The sequence below is a fragment of the Furipterus horrens genome, unplaced genomic scaffold (assembly GCF_987537825.1).
Source record: "Furipterus horrens unplaced genomic scaffold, mFurHor1.1.pri manual_scaffold_15, whole genome shotgun sequence".
In the NCBI taxonomy this organism is placed as follows: domain Eukaryota; kingdom Metazoa; phylum Chordata; class Mammalia; order Chiroptera; family Furipteridae; genus Furipterus; species Furipterus horrens.
In genome coordinates, this window is record NW_028327185.1 from 11,897,138 (window position 1) to 11,916,737 (window position 19,600).

Below are 19,600 nucleotides of genomic sequence, written 5' to 3' on the forward strand. Positions count from 1 at the left end.
GATTGAGGCCCTGCCAAGGGTCTCTTTGTTAGAGCACCCCAGGACGTCTGTTCCTTTCCGTCAGAAAAGATGGCTTCTGTGCTTGTATTTGTAAAGTAAAACAAGAAAAGTTATTAAACATTCATTGCATTAAGCATTGTTAACTGCCAGAAAGATATTAGGTGTTGGAAAGTTAGATATTGTAATAGGCATACCGCTCAATCTGAAAACTACAGTGTGCAAGAAATAACACTTAAAACGTATTCTAAAAAGTTGCCCCGTTTCTGGCTCGGGTTCCTCTTTCCACGGGCATGGTGGAAACTTAACCTCCCTCTCGAGGTGCTGAGGTCAGCCCCGGGGCCGCGCTGTTCAGGGCTTGGTGTCTCAGCCAACCATCTCTGCGGGTCTGGAGGCTTCCTTGCCACCCTGAGGGCTCGAGAGCTTTCTGTGAGGTCCCATGGGGCTCTGGTGACCCCGTTCCTCTTCCTGGAAGTTGTACCTCCTGGTCCTACCAAGATTCAGGGCCCAGACCCCTGCTCCTTCAGACCGCCAGACCTCCCTGATGTGTCCCCACTACCTCCCCCGAAGCACTGAACAGTACTCCATGGCGGGAAAAAGGGAATGCAAAGAGAAGAATACTAATTAATGTCTCAAAACCTCATCCAGCCCCACAGCTCGTATTGGTATAATCTGTGAATATTTACCACACATACTGGCATAAACTACTTAAGTCTCAGCACAGCCGCGGGACTGTTACTGTTCCCTCCAGTTTTCAGGCGCATAAACAGGCTGAGGTTAAATACTCATCACATGACGGGAAGGCCCTCAGACATTACATGACTTGAGGGTAGATTTAGAATCTAGACTTTGGTGTCTTGACTCCTTCGCAGTGATCCCAGTGCTTCTGAGTTGCCCTGGGGTTTGTGAAGCCACTCTGATAGGTCGCATTAACAGGCATGACCGTTTGTTAAGTATGAGAGCATTAGGAACATCCAGGTAAATTCTGATTGCTGTATTTACTTGTATTGTAAAAGAAGTTAATTTCTGTGAAGGGTAGGTTTTATCCTTGTCCTTTTTACAGTATCTTTTTCTTTATTAAAAACAAATTCTGTACCTTTTCTTTCTCTTATCTCACTCCCTGTCACCTGGTGGGGTGATGGGAGGATTAACACCTTGTGTGCTTACCTGAGGGCCTCACACCTCATTTTATGACTAGGGCCTTCCCTGTTTCCGAAAAAGGCCAGAAGTGACTCATGGAGCTGAACTCCTGCTCCAGCCCGGGAGGATGGCCATGGTGGTGAGGAAGCGGCGAAAGCCCTGGGCATGAGCCCCTGGCTCCAGGATGTCAGGGAGAAAAGTGGCTGTTCAGGAGGACTGGGACAGGGAGAAAGCTGCCCTTGAGCGCGCGTGACCTTCCCACACCCCCTCTAGTCGGCCAGCACCCACCAGAGTAGTTTGATTAGGAAGCCCACCTGCCAGGTGCCCATTCACGCATGCACACCTGTAACCCAGCATCCCAGCTCCCTCCCAGCTGACTCCACTGCTTCCCACTGATCAGGCTGATCTCTGGAGTAGACAGGGCGCACCTGGGGGAGGGTGTGAGTATTGATCATCACAGAGCAGCTCCTAGAGTCTGAGCTGCGAAGCACTTAATTGTGTGGGCAGGTTTTTCCTGGGCGAGGATGGGATTGCATGCCACTTTAAAATTGCTACTTACGTGACTTGGGAGATAAAAGTGTAAAGAAAACAATTCTAATATTTTTGTTTTGTAATGAAAAGAGCAGTCAGGAGAAGACAAAAACAGACAACCAGAACAGATGAGTCCTTTCGGACTTTTTCCCGTGATCTAGAACTAAGCTTTCTAAATATTCAAAGTGATTAAATATGTGGGATTTTGCATTTTGAGTGAGCCTCTGGATAAACTGTGAGATACTGAATTTCATGTCTTTTTTTTTTTTGTATTGTAAAATATACACAACATAATATTTCTCATTTTAACGATTTTTAAACAGTCCTAAATTAACCTGTGAGCCTCTGGAGTGGGGGGAGAGGAGACCACTTGTAATTGGAAATCAACTGAGTATGATGGAGAATGAGTTTTTCTTTGATTTTTTTCAAGGCATAAGGCAGGACACCCAGGAGGCTAAGGCAGTATTTTCCTCCTGTGGATCCGAGTCCAACTCTCAGACAAAAGTCTTTGGGTTCATTCTGATCAAATCAATGTAGGACGCTCACCCAGCCTCCCTTCCCAGTCTCCGTGGCTGGGGGAGCACCATGTGCCGATGGGTTTAGGCTCTGGTTATCGCCTCGCCCTGTGGCAAGCGGGGCAGGTGTTGGTTGTTTGGACTCGAAGTCGGGCGCGTCGCCGACTTCGGGTTTAAAGGCGAGTCCTCAGGGCAGGTGGCCGCTTCTGTGGGAGGGGTGACAGTGGACGTGGGGAACGGACGCTGCCGTGGCGGCCCACCCCACCCTCTTGCGGAAGCCGGGGCGTGTGGATGCCTGCCCAGTGAGGAGTGGGAGCGCGCCGTCATCATGGAGCACCTTCCTGCCTCACGCCAACCGCGGTGCTTGGATGTCACCTCATTGTGTCTAATTCTGAAGCATTTTGGAGGTAAGCAATCTTTTGTCAATTCCATTTGAGAAAACTGAGACTCAGAAAATAACTGGACCAAGGCTCCATGCCTAGAAGATGGTTGAACCGGGGGGCAGGGGATGAAACCAGCCTCTATTTCCAGAGATTGAGCTTTTTTGCTTTATATTATGATGTCTTCAGAGGTAGCTGCTACCATTGCTGCCATATTTGAGTGGCTCTGATTGTTAGGGCTGGCGTGTGTGTGTTGAGGGGAGAGAGAGAGGTGGTTTGTTTATTTAAATGCATGAAGAGAAACCTGCCTCCTGCTGAATCCTGGGCCTTGTTCTAGTTCTGAGGTCTAGAGCAGCGGTTCTCGGACCCAGCAGCATGCCAGAGTCCTTCGGGGGAGCGTTGCGAACACACAGTTGCCTGGCCTCCCTCCTGCCCCTCAACTCAATCAGAATCTGGGGGTGTGACCTTGGAAACTGTACTTTAAAGAAGTTTTAGAGGTGCTTCTCTAGCACAAACGGGTCTGAGAACCCCTGTGTTAGACCATCACCAGTCTCTCCTCTCTTCCTATTAGAAGTCTTCACCTGTTAAGGATGGCGGTCGCTCCTCTCTTGGCCCTTTTCTCTGTTAGGTTCTTGTGTGGTGCTTAAGGGCTGGAGCTTTGGAGTCAGAAAAACTGACTTCAGATATCCCCTCTCCATTGTTCGAGTCATAGATGTGCGCACACACACACACGCACACACGTACACACCCTCTTGGGCAAGGTTCTTAATAAGTCTAAGGCTTAGTGTCCTTATTTGTAAAGTGGGAATAAAAATGCAATCTATATTTAGGAAATTGCTGTGAGGAATAAGTTAACACATTGCATACCGGGGAATTTAAATGCCTTTTAGAAATGACGAGAATTCTCGCCACCCACCCATATGCAATGTGTTAAGAAAACACAGGTGGCATTTTCTCACACGACGCAGGCACACAGCAGGGATTCAATGGCTATTACTCGTATTGATCATTGTGAAGCGTCCCTGGTTCCTTCAGCTGTTTTTATTTAATCATGTGTTTTCTAGATCCCTATCTTTTACCCCTAAGTTTTGGTGTGTTTTGATATTTCTCTTAAAATGCGATCCTGTCCTCTTTCTAAAAGTAGGGGCAGGAGGGTATACACTAGCACAAAACTCCCGCTGTCTGACCACGTCAGCAGGCAGTAGGACTGTGGCTTCCAGTGGTCTGGGCGGGAAGTCTCTGCATGCACATATTCTCTGGATAGTAAACATCCTGGCATTTCCCATCGTGGTGAAGTTCTTTTCTCTTGAGAAATACATCAGGGGAGGATTCCAGGAACATCTGGATTCCTCAGGATTTTTTTGGACATTCTTCCACTTGGCTGCAGGCCTCACCTGTGTCCGGAGGCTGGTTGCATCATAATAGTGGGTTGATTCCAAGACGCCAGTGATCCGTTTTATCTAGTACAGATCTGTCAGCATTTTCTACCAGCTACAAGCGATGACTAAGTTGAAACGAAGGGTACACTCCCGCGGAGAGCCAACTCGCCCCCACAGCATTGTGCCCTGACATTTACATGAAATGCAAATGTGTTCATTTGGTTCTATTTATTTTTGTTTCGTGATCCCCAGATCATGTTTGTTTGCTGCAGCCATCTGAACCAGTTTTCTTGCAATGAAGGCAAGGCCGTTTTAATTAAGCTTGATGAAGGCAGGGCACAGCCTGCTGCAGGCACTTAGCATTTTCTTCCTGACGAAGAGGCTTTACTGCCAGCCTTGCTGTTGGGGGTGGGTGGGCCACCTTCACACTAAAGGACCAAGAACGGAGACCTGGAAGGTTTCTGTTTTCCGTTGATGGTGTACCGTGTGGGCTGCTTGGGGGCCGTAAGCTTTCACTGCAGATCACAAACGTGCCCAAATCGTAGCTGTTTCAGTCAGCTAATTGAGGCATTTACTACTGGCCCTAAAATTTCATGTAATTTTGTTTACGGTATCATGACGGTATAAACGCAGTTGGGCTCACTAAGGGGTGCTGGAAGTAGTCTATAAAACATGGCCTGGCTGCAGGAATAACAGTTTCATGGAGCCACAATGTATTTTGAGGTAGCCATCTTTGATTAAAATGCCAGGAAACAACCTCAGGTACTCACAGAAAATGGCGGAGTGCCAAGGACCAGCTTTCCTGAGACCCCGTCATTCTCCTAATGATCGGAGGAAAGAAAACTATTGTAATGACAAAATTTCTTCAAAATATCTTTAATGGACTCCTGGCCATCCTCAAATGCAATGTCAGTGTCTCCTTACTAGTTCCTTGAAGAAATGAAGTGAACAAGACGTTTAACATGTCCAAATTGAGGTGAAATAAATATATAACATTGGCTGCCTAAAAGTTACTATTTCAGGTAACCCAGCCAGGGGAGTGTGTTCCCTTGTTTTTAGCGTTACTGGTATGTTAATTAAGAATTATTAGGGCTCACACTTTGAACCAGGTATTATCCTCAGTATTAGAGATTCGAAGGTTTATTTCTGAGACCCTCACAGTCTAGCACAGTGATGAACTTGAGAACAGGAAATTGCTTCAGTGGAGGCAGTTCTGAGCAGAGTGGTAGCAGGAAAGGACCTAAGTCCATTGGTGCTGGGAAGGGTTTTAGAAGCAATAGGATACAGGTGCAGGGGTTTCCAGGATAGTTTTCCAGGCAGAGGGAATTGACTAGACAGTTTTCAGACGTGAGGGAACAGGCCACATTCAAAGATGTACTTCAATAGTGCGGTATTGCTAGAGCTTAAAATACAAGGAGGGGCCGACTAGAAATGAAGTTAGATAGGAAAGAGTCAAATATTGAAGCTCTGAATGCCACGCAGAAGAGTTTTTGTTTCAGTGGTAATGAGAGCCACGGAGTAATTTTGTAAAGAGGATTATCAGGTGTGACTGGAAAGATTGATGTCTATCTGCAGTGGAGGGATTAGAAAGGGAGCTCGAAGTAAGGAGACCTGACCGGTGGACATCACATTGGTCCAGATGAGATGGTGTTGACTTAAGTTGGGACAGAGGTCGTGGACAGGGGAACTAAGGGGCAGATTGGTGATAGGCCTAGGAGGTGGGTGGGACTTGGGATGCTTGGCCATGACACATAAGGACTTAAGCTCTGGTTTGCATTCCTGAGTAATTGGGGGAGTCATTTTGTTAGAAAATGGAACAGGAATGAGATACAAGGTAACGGGTCACTTTCAGGCATTGATGTCTTTGAGTTGCCTGCTGGACAAATAGAATGATCTCATTGGTGACTACTATATGTATTTGAAGTCTGGGGGAGAGGACTAGATTTGGGAGGCATCAGGATATAGATGCTAGTTGAAATATAGGGATAGAGAGAGTTTTCAGGCAAAATGTATGGAGAACAGGGCCAAGGACAGGGCCCAATGGCTTACCAACACTTAAGGGGGTGGTGAACAGCAGATAATATAAAAAGGAGACCAAAGAGGCACAGCGAGAGAGCTGGTAGGAGAACCAGGACAGAGATGTTACAGAATCTGAGGGAGGAGGGCATGTTGCTTGGGCAGGTGAGCCAGATAGAGCAGAGAGATGAAGACAGATTGAGGTATCCACTGACCTAGAAGCCTGGTTCACGGAGGACCAGGTGTGTGCAATCCTGTGGGCTTGAGTGGGCAGATGTCAGTTTGAATGGGAAGGAAGAAAATCGTGTATGGGGAACATTCTCATAAGAATTTGGATGTGTAAGGAAGGAGAGAAAAATACACTATGCCCATTCTCAAAGGAGATTTTTGTATTTTAAGATGAGAGAAATTTGACCGTGCTTAAATGTGTAGGGAAGAAAGCAGTATGGAGGGAGAGGCAGAACAATCTGGAATAAGAGGGGAAATCAACATTGCATGTCCTAGAAGAGTGTTTGTCAAAGTCAGATGTGGGCCCAGTAATATCAACATCACCTGGAAATTTGTTAGAAAAGGAAATTATCAGCCCTCACCACCGATCTGTGGAATCAGAAACTCTGGTTTTGGGGCCAGCACGGTGAGTTTTCACAAGCCCTCCAGGTGATTCCCATGCCCACTGAAGTTTGAGAACTGTTCTAGAAGGAGCCCAGGTGGGTGCCCATACTTGCTCGGGGAGGGGCGGGGGGAGGGGCACTTCTGCAGGGTTCAGGTGCAAATACATTCATGGAGGATGGTCCTGCAGTTGATGGAATTGCTCCTGAGTGCATCTTTGTCTTTTAAAAGAAGGAAGCAGTGTTGGCCACCCAAAGTTCCTGGGATAAGGGCAGGGTTGGCTGAGTCCATTCAAACGTGATGCGTGTTTAGGTTTTGGAAATGTTGCCTTCTAGTGGAACCAGACTATAATTCATTCGAAGCTGAACTTAGACCTTCCCTTCTTTCTCTCATTCCATTCTTTATTCTTCCGGACTCTTCCTCACCAGGAGCAAGATGTTGGATCGGTTTCTGATTGCTTTGCACTCAAACTGTCCCAAACTTGGTCTTTAGACATTTTGGACTTTTTGTTTGTGTTTCCAGGGGGGCTTCTGCATCATTGTCACTGCGGAGTTGGTTGCTGAGCTCCTTCAGAACCAGAACAAAAGAAAATCAGAGGAAGGACCCACCATACCAGCCTGAGAGATTTACAGATGTTGTTTTGTTAACACTCCCACATAGAAGGTTTGAAGCAAATAAGAGAAAAGCAGCACATGTAATTTAAGAATAAAAATTAAACAATTTAAAAATCTGCCGTAGGCATCTGGTCAAGGGTCCCAGTGGCCCAATTTTGCTGAACTTTGGATCCACTCAGATGTTTTTCTTAGCTGGTCATGAAAAGGTGGTTGTCGTTTGATTTTATGATGTCATTGTGATGAAGGACTGTGACAGAGGAGCAACATTTTGGCATGTCTGGTTCTTATAAAAAAAGAAGGAATCTGCTGTAATTATCCATGACTTTTCTTGCCCTATTTTCTTTCCTTTTGATAAAAATGCATTTATGTTAGTTCCAGTATAGGCACACAATCCCCCCAGGGTGGGAGAGTCTGAAAAGTTACAGCCGAGAATAGTGTCTTGCAGGCTGTGGCAAAATAAAATAAGGGAGGGAGAGGGACATGTGACATGTGCCAGACCTTCAGTATTCAGTGTTCTGGGCTTGCAGCAGGGGAGCAAGGTCACACTGGGACATCTGCCATCATGCAGAGCTCCCGCACTTGGAAGATTCTTCTGAGAAATGCCTGCCCACGTCTCTCATGGTGTGACCACAAAAGCAATAGGACAGGCTCACCTATAGGATTTCCTGTAACACTCCTCAGGGCAAATCCAGTGAGTCCATCCTCGTCTGTTTTTTTTTTTTTTTTTTTTTTTTTTTTGTCCATCCTTCCATCCTTTGCAATAAATAAATGTTCTTAATATTGTAAAAACAGTTGATATGGACCATTGCTATTTTTTCGCAGTACCTGGACTTGTTGTTATGGGGGATAGGGATTAAATATGAATTAAATGGCATTAGGAGGGAATTAAAAAAATAACTTGTTATACTGAGGTTTTTATTTTGGTGCTGTATTTAACTTATAAGTCATCCTTTCACTGTTAGGTTGGGTCAGCCTTCAGACTGACATTTTCATTGTAGTTGATCACAAACTGAGACAATAAATGCCACTTTTATTTAAATGTGCTCTTATCATAACTGTGATTAAACCTACCACTGCCAGCCCTGGCTGGTGTGGCTCAGTGGATTAAGTGCCAGCCTGTGAACCAAAGGTTGCTGGTTCGATTCCCAGTCAGGGCACATGCCTGGGTTGCAGGCCAGGTCCCCAGCTGGGGGTGCGTGAGAGGCAACCACACATTGATGTTTCTGTCTTTCTCTTTCTCCCTCCCTTCCCCTCTCTCTAAAAATAAAAATAAATAAAATCTTAAAAACAAAACAAAACAAAAAAACCCTACCACTGCCTTGAAAGTGGTGTTTCTCCATACACGGTAAGGAGCAATAGGTCTGGATTGTGTAGGAGAGTCACGGCCCTGCAAACCTCTCAAAGGAGTAGCCCCAGTGCTCAGGGTCCCAGTGAACCATGGATGTACCCAGGGCCAGATTGGAGCGAGGACGGGGAGGGTCTCCTGCCAAACCCACCTTTTAAGACGTGCGTGGAAGCAATCATTCTCTGACAGAGGGGGAGAAATAGAAAGAAAACGAATGTCAAATTCTTTCTTTATGCAACAAGTTCTTTGTGATCATTTTCCAAGTTAAAGAACCGTTCTTACTTCAAATCTGACCATAAACAATGTTATTGGAGCCAGAATTTGCACATGCTTTTAATATTGATGCTAAAGAGTCTTGCTCAGAGATGTCTGGCTTTTCTGTTTCTTCCTTTGCTTTTGCTTTTGCCGTGGCAGGATAGATTGGGCTTTTTCTTGCAGAGCTGAAAAATCTTTTTTTTTTTGCTCAGTAATTCGAGCATTTGTGTTTATAAATGTTCGGCTCCTGACAGCTGTTTTGGGTTCAGCTGTGTAAGGGAACCCTTCAATGGGAACTTCTTTGGAAGTGTTTATTCCTTTAAAACATTTCTAATGTAAATGTATATATATTGAAAAAGGATTTCGAAAGGTTCTTCTTAATTAGGTTTAATCTATGCTGACAGCCCAGCATTATTGAATTCTTGTCACGATTATGTCCCGGTTGTTTGTCCAGCCTGGGGCTCCCAGAGGGTCCTGGGTAGTCAGGTAACTAAGGGGCCTCTAGTGGCAGCCCCACAATATTCATGGATTGGCTTCCCAGAGAGGGCAGAGCTTCTGGACACCAGCCTGGCCCAGTGGGCAGCCCACCAGCACTGGGTGTGCTGTTGGTACTTCCTGTTAGAGTCCCAACATTTATTTGACTACATAGTCATTCTGTACTCGTAGGTTTATTGAACACCTGCTATCGACCAGGTATTCTAGGTATCAAAGATAGAGGTCTGAGCCGGCCAGACAAGATTTTTGTTCTCCTAGAGCTTAAATTTCAGTGTAATCACAGCGGGCTGGTTTAAATTAGGGGTTGGCTGACTTTTCTGTAAAGGACCAGATGGTAAGTATTTTAGGCTTTCTGGGCTTTCTGGGCTTTGTTACAACTATTCCCTCTGCCCTTGAGCACAAAAGCAGCCATAGACAGTATGTAATTGAATGGGCAGGGCTGAGAATCAATAAAACTTTATTTACAAAACAGGTGGCTGATGTGCCATGGGCTGTAGTTTGAGCAGATAATGCCAGTGAGCCCGTGGGGCAATGTCCACATCCCACGGTCGGGGACTAGGGCTCTGTCCTGCAGGTTGTAAGGCGTCTGTCCAGTCCACATCAGGCTCCGTAAAGAGTGAGTGCATTTCCCAGCGTTTGCTGGTTAGTGCGAGATTACTGATTGCTTCGTTTGTCACGTTCTTGGGATTGTTTTCTCTGTCTTGGGTTTGATGGGTATCCCCAGAGCCCTCAGCGAGGAAGTATTGCCCTGATTCATTCTATGCGTCGTGTGTGTGCGATAAGCAGAAAGGAAACAGGCAGACTCAGGTCTCAGCCCTGAACTTGGAGTGAAGCATTGCATTGCTGCTGCCCGTCCGGCTCAGGAGAGTGGATCGGCCTGGCTGTAAAATCCCCACAGCAGAGAGACTCCCATTTACTCGGAGTGACCTTTTAGTTCATGCTGGTGTGTGTGGGGGGGAGGTTGATGCAAGGCTTGGGTTTTGCCCTCAGGGGTTCACGGTCCCTGGAGTCAAATAGATGAAGTGCTTTCCAGCCTTCCTTCCCCAGCTGTGCTTGACTGGCTGTCACATAGCTGCAGTAAGATGAGAATGACCAAGACCCGGGCCCTCTCCTGCTGGAGTTCACAATAAAGCAAATAGAAAATGATACACAGTCACACGCAATCAAATGACACAGCCTGGGATAGGGACCTCGCTGCCTTCGTGGCTGAGCTCTTCCTCCTCTGTGTGACTCAGAAGGCTTCCCAGCACGCTGTGTCTGCTCATCCGAGAGGCAAGTCCGTTATCGTTCCTGTTTGGAGACAAGGAGACTGCGGCCCAGGGAGCCCAAACCCCACAGCTGATGGGTGGGGGGCCAGCAAACCCAAACAGTCTGGCTGTAGAACCCACCCTCTGACCCTCAGGCCCTGAAACATAATTCTGCTCTTTATGAGGATGTATGCTGATGTGTGACATCCAGGAATTGCTTTTTTTTTTTTTGCCAAAAACTAAAAACAATCGTTTTGTAGCAGCAGGTTCCGTTTTCAACAAAAACGTGACTGTGCCCTGAGAGTGAGCAATGCAGATGGAGGCCCTGTGACTGCCGGGGCCTAGATCCGGCTCACAGACGCCCTGTTCAGCCAACACGGGTTTGTCAGAAACCGGAATTAGGACACTGTGTTAGTTCCCAAGGTTTGTTGTCACAGAGGACCCCAAAATGGGCGGCTTAAAATGAAAAATTTATTCCTCCTCCATTCTGGAGAAGAGAGGTCTGGAATCAGGGTGTCTGTGGAGTTAGTTCCTTCGGCGTCTTCTGAGGGAGGGATGGCCCTGTCCTCTCTCTTGTTGTCGGCGACAGCTGGCCATCCTTGGTGTCCCTGGCTTATAGGTGGGTCACTCTAATCTCTGCCTTCACCTTCACGTGGAATTTTCCTTCACCTCTCTTCATACATCCTTCTTATAAGGATCCCCAGTCCTATTGGGTAGAGGCTCACCCTAGCCCAGTAAGACCTCATCTTAACTGATCACATCCACAGTGACTCTATTTCCAAGCAAGGTCACATTCTGCGGTACTGACGGTTGGGACTTGAACATATCTTTTTCGAGAGGGACATCATTCAACACCTGACAGACACTTTTAGACAGGACAGAACGCCCCTTGCCACCGCAGCCCCACTATTTTAAACCCAGAACTGACTTACAGATCTCTGTGCTCCCGGTCTACTTGGTGCAGCAGGAGCCAGCCGCTCCTGTCTTCAGGATACTCGTGTTCGGTGGCAGGACGGTGGTCGGCTGGTCTGTCAAGGACCGGATAGTTGATATGTTAGGTTTCCGGGCCTCTCTGGGCGTTCTGGTCTTTGTTATAATTACTCTGCCCTGAGCACAGAAGCAGCCATAGACAATATCTAATTGAATGGCAGGGCTGAGTATCAATAAAGCATTATTTACAAAACAGGTGGCTGATGTACCACAGGTTGCAGTTTGGCCAGACAATGCCAGCCACCCCGTGGGGCAGCAGAGAGTAAACGGTGGGATGACACATGTCCAGTCATCTAGGTTTCCTTCACTGTGAAGCTGAGTCTGTTCTTTCCCCGAAAGATGGTTTTGACCAACTCATGGAGCAGAAAGTCACGCTCCATACAAGACCTCTGTAGTTTATTACAATAGCCACATGCTTTAAATAACACACACCTGTTGCGAGAAGAGGGACACTTCAGATTAGGTCACACTGCCCCGAACTTTTAGTCCCTTTCCCAGTGTTTTGTGGGAAAGGAGTTCTTCATTAATACAGTGGAAAGGACTCTTCAGGCCTGAGCACTGTAATTTGGTTTAGCAGAGGCTGGAGATAGTGAGGAAAGGGGAGAGTAGCCTGGGAGGCGTGGGCCGAAGGGTGGACTGTTAAGAAACAAGGAAGAGTCTGAGGATAAGGCCATTCTGACTTCCTCCCAAAGGCTTGTGGTGGACTAGCCAAGGTCTGGAAGGCTGGACTTGAGCTTACTGCCTACTTGGAGGGTTGAAGATAGACAGTAAAAGAGGTTTTGAAATCATTCTTCCTCCCCTCCCCTTCCCTTCATTTTTTTTCCAGTAAAGACAATTCTACTCACTCATGGAGTAGAAAGCTACACTCCATAAAAAGGCTCTTTAATTTTGCACACACACAGAAGACCTGTAGGATTAAATGAACTCGGTAAGTGATACATGGCGACTGTTGTACTTATCGTTTTATTGCACCGCTTAGTCAGCTTCTAATTTATTGCGATTCCCGTGTGGCAGCGCGCACTAGGAGGCTTTCTGAGCACCTACCATCATGTTGGATATGACAAGAGACAGGAAAGCGGATGCAATGTGATTCTTGCCCTAGAGGAGCTTATAAATTAGTAGGGGAGACAAAATACATACCAACATAGATCATAGACCTCGGGATGGGTAAGGGAACATACTAAGGTACCGAAGTCCCCTGGATGGTCAGATCTGGAAGAGTTTATGTCTTTGTTCACTGAACTAGTGTTTGTTGAGCGCTGCTGTATAAGGGGTTTTGTGATGAGGAGCCCAAACGCTGGGGCAAGACTGCCTGGGCTTGTCCTGGGCTCTGCTTCTTACTGGCCATGTGGTATGAGAGAGGCACTTAACCCCTCTCTGCCTCAGATTTCTTCATCTGTCAAAAGGGGACAATACTAGCATGTGCCTCACAGGGTTTTGGTGAGAATCAGCTGAGAGCCAGCCCACGCTGTGAAAGCTGCGTGATCCCTGCCTTCCGGGAGCTGACTTTCAGAGATGTGAATACCAAGTCAGCAAAGGAAGACGGGGATTGTGGCCCCTCTCTCTGAATAGCTTCTGATTTTCACCTGATTGTTTTTGTACCGAATTCTTGTGAAAGCAGAGGTAGAAGTAAATGTCTGTCTACATCAATTAGCAAACAAACACGATGATAATCCCAGCAAACGCTGCAAAGATGATGGTTATTTCATCCAAGTGCTGTGCCCTTTGGAAACAGCTTGAAGCCGTTTCTTCCACAGCTGGAAGTTTTGTCTTTGTCCCCCCTGTCCCCACGCACCCTCAGTTCGTGGCTTTTCCTTTCCGTAGTTAAGGTCAGCAGCATGCAGTCCTCAACCTGTGTGGCAGGAGCTCTGCGTGATGGATGCAGTGGTAGCGGTGTCACCATGTACTGTCTACTCTGTGCCAGGCATTGTGACTAGTGGTAATGAACTCTGTTGCTTAAGGTCAGGCCAGGCTCCTGGGACACATGAATGCACCCATAACTCAATGGCTTGGAGGAGAAAAATGTTTTTCTTACCTATAGTCCAGTGTGAGTGTTCCGGGTGGCAGGTGTCTCTGCTCTGTGCTGTGTCCCTAGTGTTTCTCCACCATCCCTTAGGCACTCGTCATTGTAGGTTCCGCCCAAGGGAAGGGGAAAGAGCACAGGGGCCCAGCCCACAGTCTCGAGGCCTAGGCCCTGAAGTAGTTCCTGTGCCATCACTCAGAGAGAACTTGCATGTTTACTTGGAGAGAATTTAGCAACACGGCTGAGCCTGATCCAGGGGTGAGGAAGTGCCTGGAAACATGGTTCAGTCCCAGGAGCAGGGAGAACAGATGTTGGTGACCAGCATCTCTATCACATGTCGCGATGTCGGCTTTATTCTGTACACTTGAAGAAGAGGCCTATGAACCTGATTTGCCTGAGATCACCAGGCTGGAAGAAGGAGGGCTCAGAGTCTTAACTCTGTTATAGCTGATCCCCAAATCTGTGCACTTTTCACCAGCACATAACCCCCCAACACCCATCCTCGTCATCCTTGTTGTAGAACCTTTGGGGGCTACGGTGGGACTTCATGTATGTTACCTTGCGTATGGCTTCTGAAGCTCTTCTCTAGCCACCAGACTTACCTAGCCAGCTCAAGTGTTTTCACGCCTTAGCATCGAATGCAGATCTAGCATAATCCTGATGAATCATAATCTGGGCCCCTTGACCTCTGCACTCAGGAGATAGGGCTGAGAATGAAAAAAGAATCTGGTATCAGGTGTCTGATGCAACCATTCTAGGACCTGGCCTGGGGCAGTGTACATGGAGACCCGTGCCACCTGCTCACTTGTCACAAGTAGTGAGAGGCCAGGGGTGCCTGAGGCGTCGTGAGACCAGCAGTCATGGGGGGTGGGTAACCTATGGCAGGTGACTGTGCTTACAAAGATGGCACAGTGGTCGCATCCAACTTTTCTGCAGCTGGGCCTTTGGAGTTCTCGTCTCCTTTAATCACTTATCAGCTATGTTAGCGTGGATGAATTTCTTAATCTTCCTAAGCTTGAGACTTCTCACCTGTAAAGCAGGGTGAATGGAACCTGCTGTGCAGCCTTGTTAGAAGTAGGAGCGATCGTGTCACCAAGGGCCCCCCACAAAGTGGCAGGAGGTCTCCCTCGGGAAGGAGAACGCAGTCTAATCAGCCTGGGCGTGCGTTCTGTTCATAGACTGTGTGGACCAAGATTGTACAGTAGCCTAGTTTGGATGCACCTAGGTATTCAAATGAAACACTGGCATTTTTATGTGTTTTATGATAAATGTCAACAAAAGAATGCTTTTTAGAGACACTTGATTTTTACACACATTGAGAGAGGTAATAACATCTCCCATTATTGCTAATAGCATCCCAAAGGAGCAGAGACCTGGCGATGTGACAGAACGTAACCTGCATTTCTCAGCGTAACCTGCGTTTTAAAGCCACACACAGCAGTGCTGTAGGCATTTGTTCAGGGATTCCCGTGTGTACTTGATAGATGCCATTTCTCTCCAGCAGAGCAACCTATGCTCCTGGCGTTTTTTCCTTCTCAGTTTGGATTTCCTTGAAACCCTTTGCCCTTTGCAGGCCCGGATGCTATTAAGTAAATGAACAGGTGTGTTTCTGGCTTCGTGCTGAGTGATGTACAATGGGATGGCACATCCAGCACAGAAAGCAGGGTCAGGCAAATAAATGCCCTGGTGCAGGGGCTCGGCTGAGCCAGGCAGAGGGCTTTGGTGTAGTTGTGGTTTTTTTCCCCCATAGCAGAGGGAGGCCTTGGCCAGGCCTGGGCAGCATGTGGGACGTGAGCTCTGCCGGAAGTTGCCGTCATCGCTACTGTGCGAGGAAGTGGCCGTGGTCGTGGTCGTCTTAGTGATGACCCTGTTTTGTTACATTTCATCCACTGGGTAGTCATTAATGAATCGCTGTGATTGATTCTTATAGTGACCCTGTGTTAATTTCAATTCATCCAAGAAACTCATCAATTTCTTAGTTTAAATAAGTAATCTAGCAGAGCGGTCTTTATTTTGCCTCCTCTGCTGACTTAACAAAAAGAATTCCCAAGTACTTTCCTTTCTGAGAAAATAGATCCGTTTAAGTACTTTTATCAGGGTGATACGTTATTAACTGAGAAAACAATTGGAATGACACACTTTTTAGAGGTCGCTCTCATGGGACACAGTAGCAATCCCTGATGTCTGGAAGTCTCACAGTTTTATGATGCAGAATGTTGTCAGCTTTTCTCGTGCTCAGGGGCAGGAAGAGGGGACATTTCCTCAACCGTCTGTGGAAATGTCTTCTACCTCCGTTCATGAATAGCAAGAGAAAGAGCTGAGGAGGCCAACAGTGATAACACAGGAGTCACAATTGTTAATTGAATATAGCATGGATTGAATATAGGTCCTGTGTGTTTTGTGTCCACCGTCTGCCCTGTGACATGGGCATCCTTACGTCCTTTCTATAGAGGAACAAACTCAAGCTGAATAACTTGAACAGGGTCAGAGCCAGGATATACCCACACGTCTGTGACTCCAAGGCCCATGCTCTCTGCTTTTGCCTCCCACTGGTTAACACAAGTCTAATGCATCTTGGAGACAAAAATTACTGGGCTGGAAATTCCTCGGCTCCCTGCTTTGCATAGTGTCCTTTACAATGTAATGCAAATTCCGAATCCACTTGTCAAAAAGGCGTCATTATTCCTTCTTTAGAGAGGAGCTTGGGCCTTGGCAGACCATTGCCCCTCGGCTGTCTGAGAAAGGACCCTCAGGCGGAGACATGGTGGGGCAGAGGCAAGCAGGTGAGACTGTCACAGCTCAGCCAGGGAATGAAGAGTCTTTCGACCTGAGTGGCCCTGAGTGATTTATCACGACAAGACTGGAAATCCAGGCCAGGAGTGGATAAGCCCAAGGGGGCCATTTCTGAAGGGAAAATTGAAGTGCTCAGAGCTATTCTCTGAGGTTGTCCTGCTAGTGTGTGGGTTGGAGTAGTGTTGAGGTAAACTGAGGGACAGGTCACCTCGTCCTGGACACTGTTTGGGAGCTAGAGAAGTCTGGATTTTCATGTATCTGATTCAGGAACCATGCACTTTGTCACAGGTGTTCCTCAGAGCTGTGAGTGAAAGCTGCCCTATCCTGGGCAAGGATGCGGGTTTGGGGAAGTGAAGGAATACCCTTAAGCCACAAAGTTAATGCTCCAAAATTAAATATTCCCTAGAAGTGGCGAGTAAGCAGTGGAACTATGAAGACATATAATTCATGCCACTCCTGCCTGTTGCTTTATACCAGCCATTCCATTGCAGCCTGATTTCTCCCTTGGCTATTTGGCTAAATTAGCCACAAATGGAATTATTCAAGGAATGATGTATTTACTTTGCATTTAATGCTCTGCCATTGCCCCTCTGTTTAGGTCTTTGATCTCTGTTGCTTTAATTAAGAAGAAATTCTTGGGTCATGCCTGCTCCTGATTTGAGGGCCCCAGGAAGTTTGTCACACACCAAGTAGGCCGGCCCGAGCCCTCCAGATGAGCTAAGCCTGTGTTACAGATGCTTCATTTTTTATGGCCCAGTGCACATCACACTACGTGTAGACACCAGATGTGGTCGCAGCCCAGTCCTCCTTGCTTCTCAGACTGAAACAAGTGCCCAGTACAACAGATTTTGAGCGACAACTCCGGGCTGCCATAAACACCCCGTGCTATTGACTTTTCCCAGACGGAGTGGTTCCCCTGTCCCTAAACATCCTCTGCGCTCTGCCGGTTTACCCCTCGGTCCCTGCTAACCCCCAGCAGTCACTGAGTTTTCCTGATGCCATCATTTTGCCTTTTCTGGAATGTCATATTGTTGGAACCGTACAGTGCGTCTCTTATCAAATTGGCTTCTTCACTTAGTAAAGAATATGCACTGAAGCTTCCTCCGTTTCCGTTCGGGGCCGATAATAGCTCCTTCCCTTTCGGCACCGAATGATACGTGGGATGGACCACAGCTTATTTATCCATCCCCTTCTGAGGCCGTCTTGATTGCTTCCAGGTCTTGATTTGCTTCCACATTTTATAGGATTCCATTTTCTTAGCATATCAGTTATACTTCTTTTTTAACTCTGTTTTTAGTGGGTACACTAGACTTTCCAATATACATTTACAACTAATTGAAATCCACTTTCAAGTAATTCTGTATCACTTCATTAGTAGTATACTTTATAGTAACAAAATATTCCTAATTTCTCTATCCTTCCGTTATGTAATTGCTCATTTATTTTACTTATATATAAGCATTACTGAATACATTATTGCTATTTTTATTTTAAACTGTTGTCTGTTGATGAAATAAAATAAGAAGAATTAAAGTTTTTCTTTTACCTTCACTTGTTCCTTCTCTAATGCTCTTTCTTTCTTCATGTTGATCCAGGCTTCTGACCTGTATCATTTTCCTTTTCTCTGAGAAGTTTAACAGGACTCCTGGCAACAAATTCCCTTGTTTTTTCTTTGAAAAATCTTTATTTCGCTTTCATTTTCGAAGGACAGTTTCACAGGCTACAGAATTCTAGGTTGGTGATTTCTTTTTCTCTCAGCATTTAAATGTTCTACTGTACTCTCTCCCTGCTTGCATGGTTTATGAGAAATTGGCTTCTTCACTTAGTTCAGAATATGCATTGACACTTCCTCGGCGTCTGTTCACGGCTCGATGGTAGCGCCGTTCTTTCTTAGCCCTGAATAATACGTATCCTTTCTCTATGGTAAGGTGAGTTCCCCCACTGCCCTGGCTTTGTTCAAGATTTGTCATTTATTTTTGATTTTCTGAAATTTAAATCTGATATGTCTAGATATAGTTGGGTTTCTTTTTTATTATTTTTTGTAAGGGTTACTTTTTAGCATTTATCCTGCCTAATGTTCTGAGTTTTCTGGAGCTGTAGTTAGTGACTGACAATAATTTGAGGGACATTCTCAGTCATTGTTACTTCAAATATTGCTTTCTGTCTTTTGCCTCTTGATATTCCAATCACACATACGATAGACGTTTTATAGTTGTCCCATAGTTCTTGCATAGTCTATGCTGTTTTTTTCCAGTCTTTCTTTCTCTTTGCTTTTCTATTTTGGAAGTTTTAGCTGTCATTTCCCTCAGGGTCAGATTTCCTTTTTTCTCTCAACTGTGCTCTGTCTACTAATGAGCCCATCAAAGGCTTTCTTCATTTTGTTACATTGTTATTGTTTTTAAACCCCAGCATTTCTGTTTGATTCTTAGAATTTTTATCTCGTGGCTTACATTATACACCTGTTCTGGCATGTTGTCTATTTCTATTTTTTTTTTTTTTTTTGCCATTTAAAGCCCTTAGTATATTCATCAGTATTTTAAAATTCCCTGTGTGATCATTCCAAGATCGCTGCCATACCTGACTCTGATTCTGAAGCTTGTTCAGGCTGTTCAAACTGCCATTTTTGTCTTTTAGTGTGCCTTGTGACTTTTTGTTGAAAGGTGGACAGGAGGTAGAGGGTAGAAGGAACTGCCCTGAATAGGCCTTCAGGACCGTAATGCTGAGGCCCGAGCGCCGGAAAGCGTTCTGCAGTGCTGCGACTGGGCCTCAGCCTTGGGGGTGAGCACGCGCCCTGGGCTGTGCCCTTCACCGGTGCTTCAGGGTTTTCTCCTCTTAGACGGAACAAGTGGCTAAAATGGTCTGGAGATGGGTGTGTCCCTTCCCGGGCCAGCCAGGCTCGGATGAAACCCCAGCTGGGTGGGCTCCGGGGAAACAGCGTCTCCTGGGCCGAAGCCTCGTAAAGAAGAATTCTGTGGTGCTTTTGGAAATGGTTTGTTTTGCGCCCCACTCCCCACCCTCCCCTGCCCCCCATTCTGCTGGAAGCATGAGAGGACTTTTCTCCAGTGAGTACTGCAGGTTCTGGTAGAGCCCTTGCAGGTGAAGCTCACAAAGTGTGGGGCTCCCCTATAACTCAGTACCCTGGAGATTTTAACGCTCGGCCTTATCTACCCTGAGTCTCCAGCAACAGGTCAATTACAGTTTAGGTTTTCCTCCGGCATCTGCTGTCTGAGTGGGGTTCTGTGCATTTCTCTCTCCAGCTTGGGGCAGGGCC

At 46.4% G+C, this 19,600-nt stretch overlaps 1 protein-coding gene across 3 annotated transcripts in view; it reads left to right on the forward strand.

The window, feature by feature from the left end:
- SMYD3 (SET and MYND domain containing 3) overlaps positions 1-19,600 on the forward strand; it is a 466,700-nt gene that overhangs the window by 316,026 nt on the left and 131,074 nt on the right. The window lies entirely within an intron of this gene.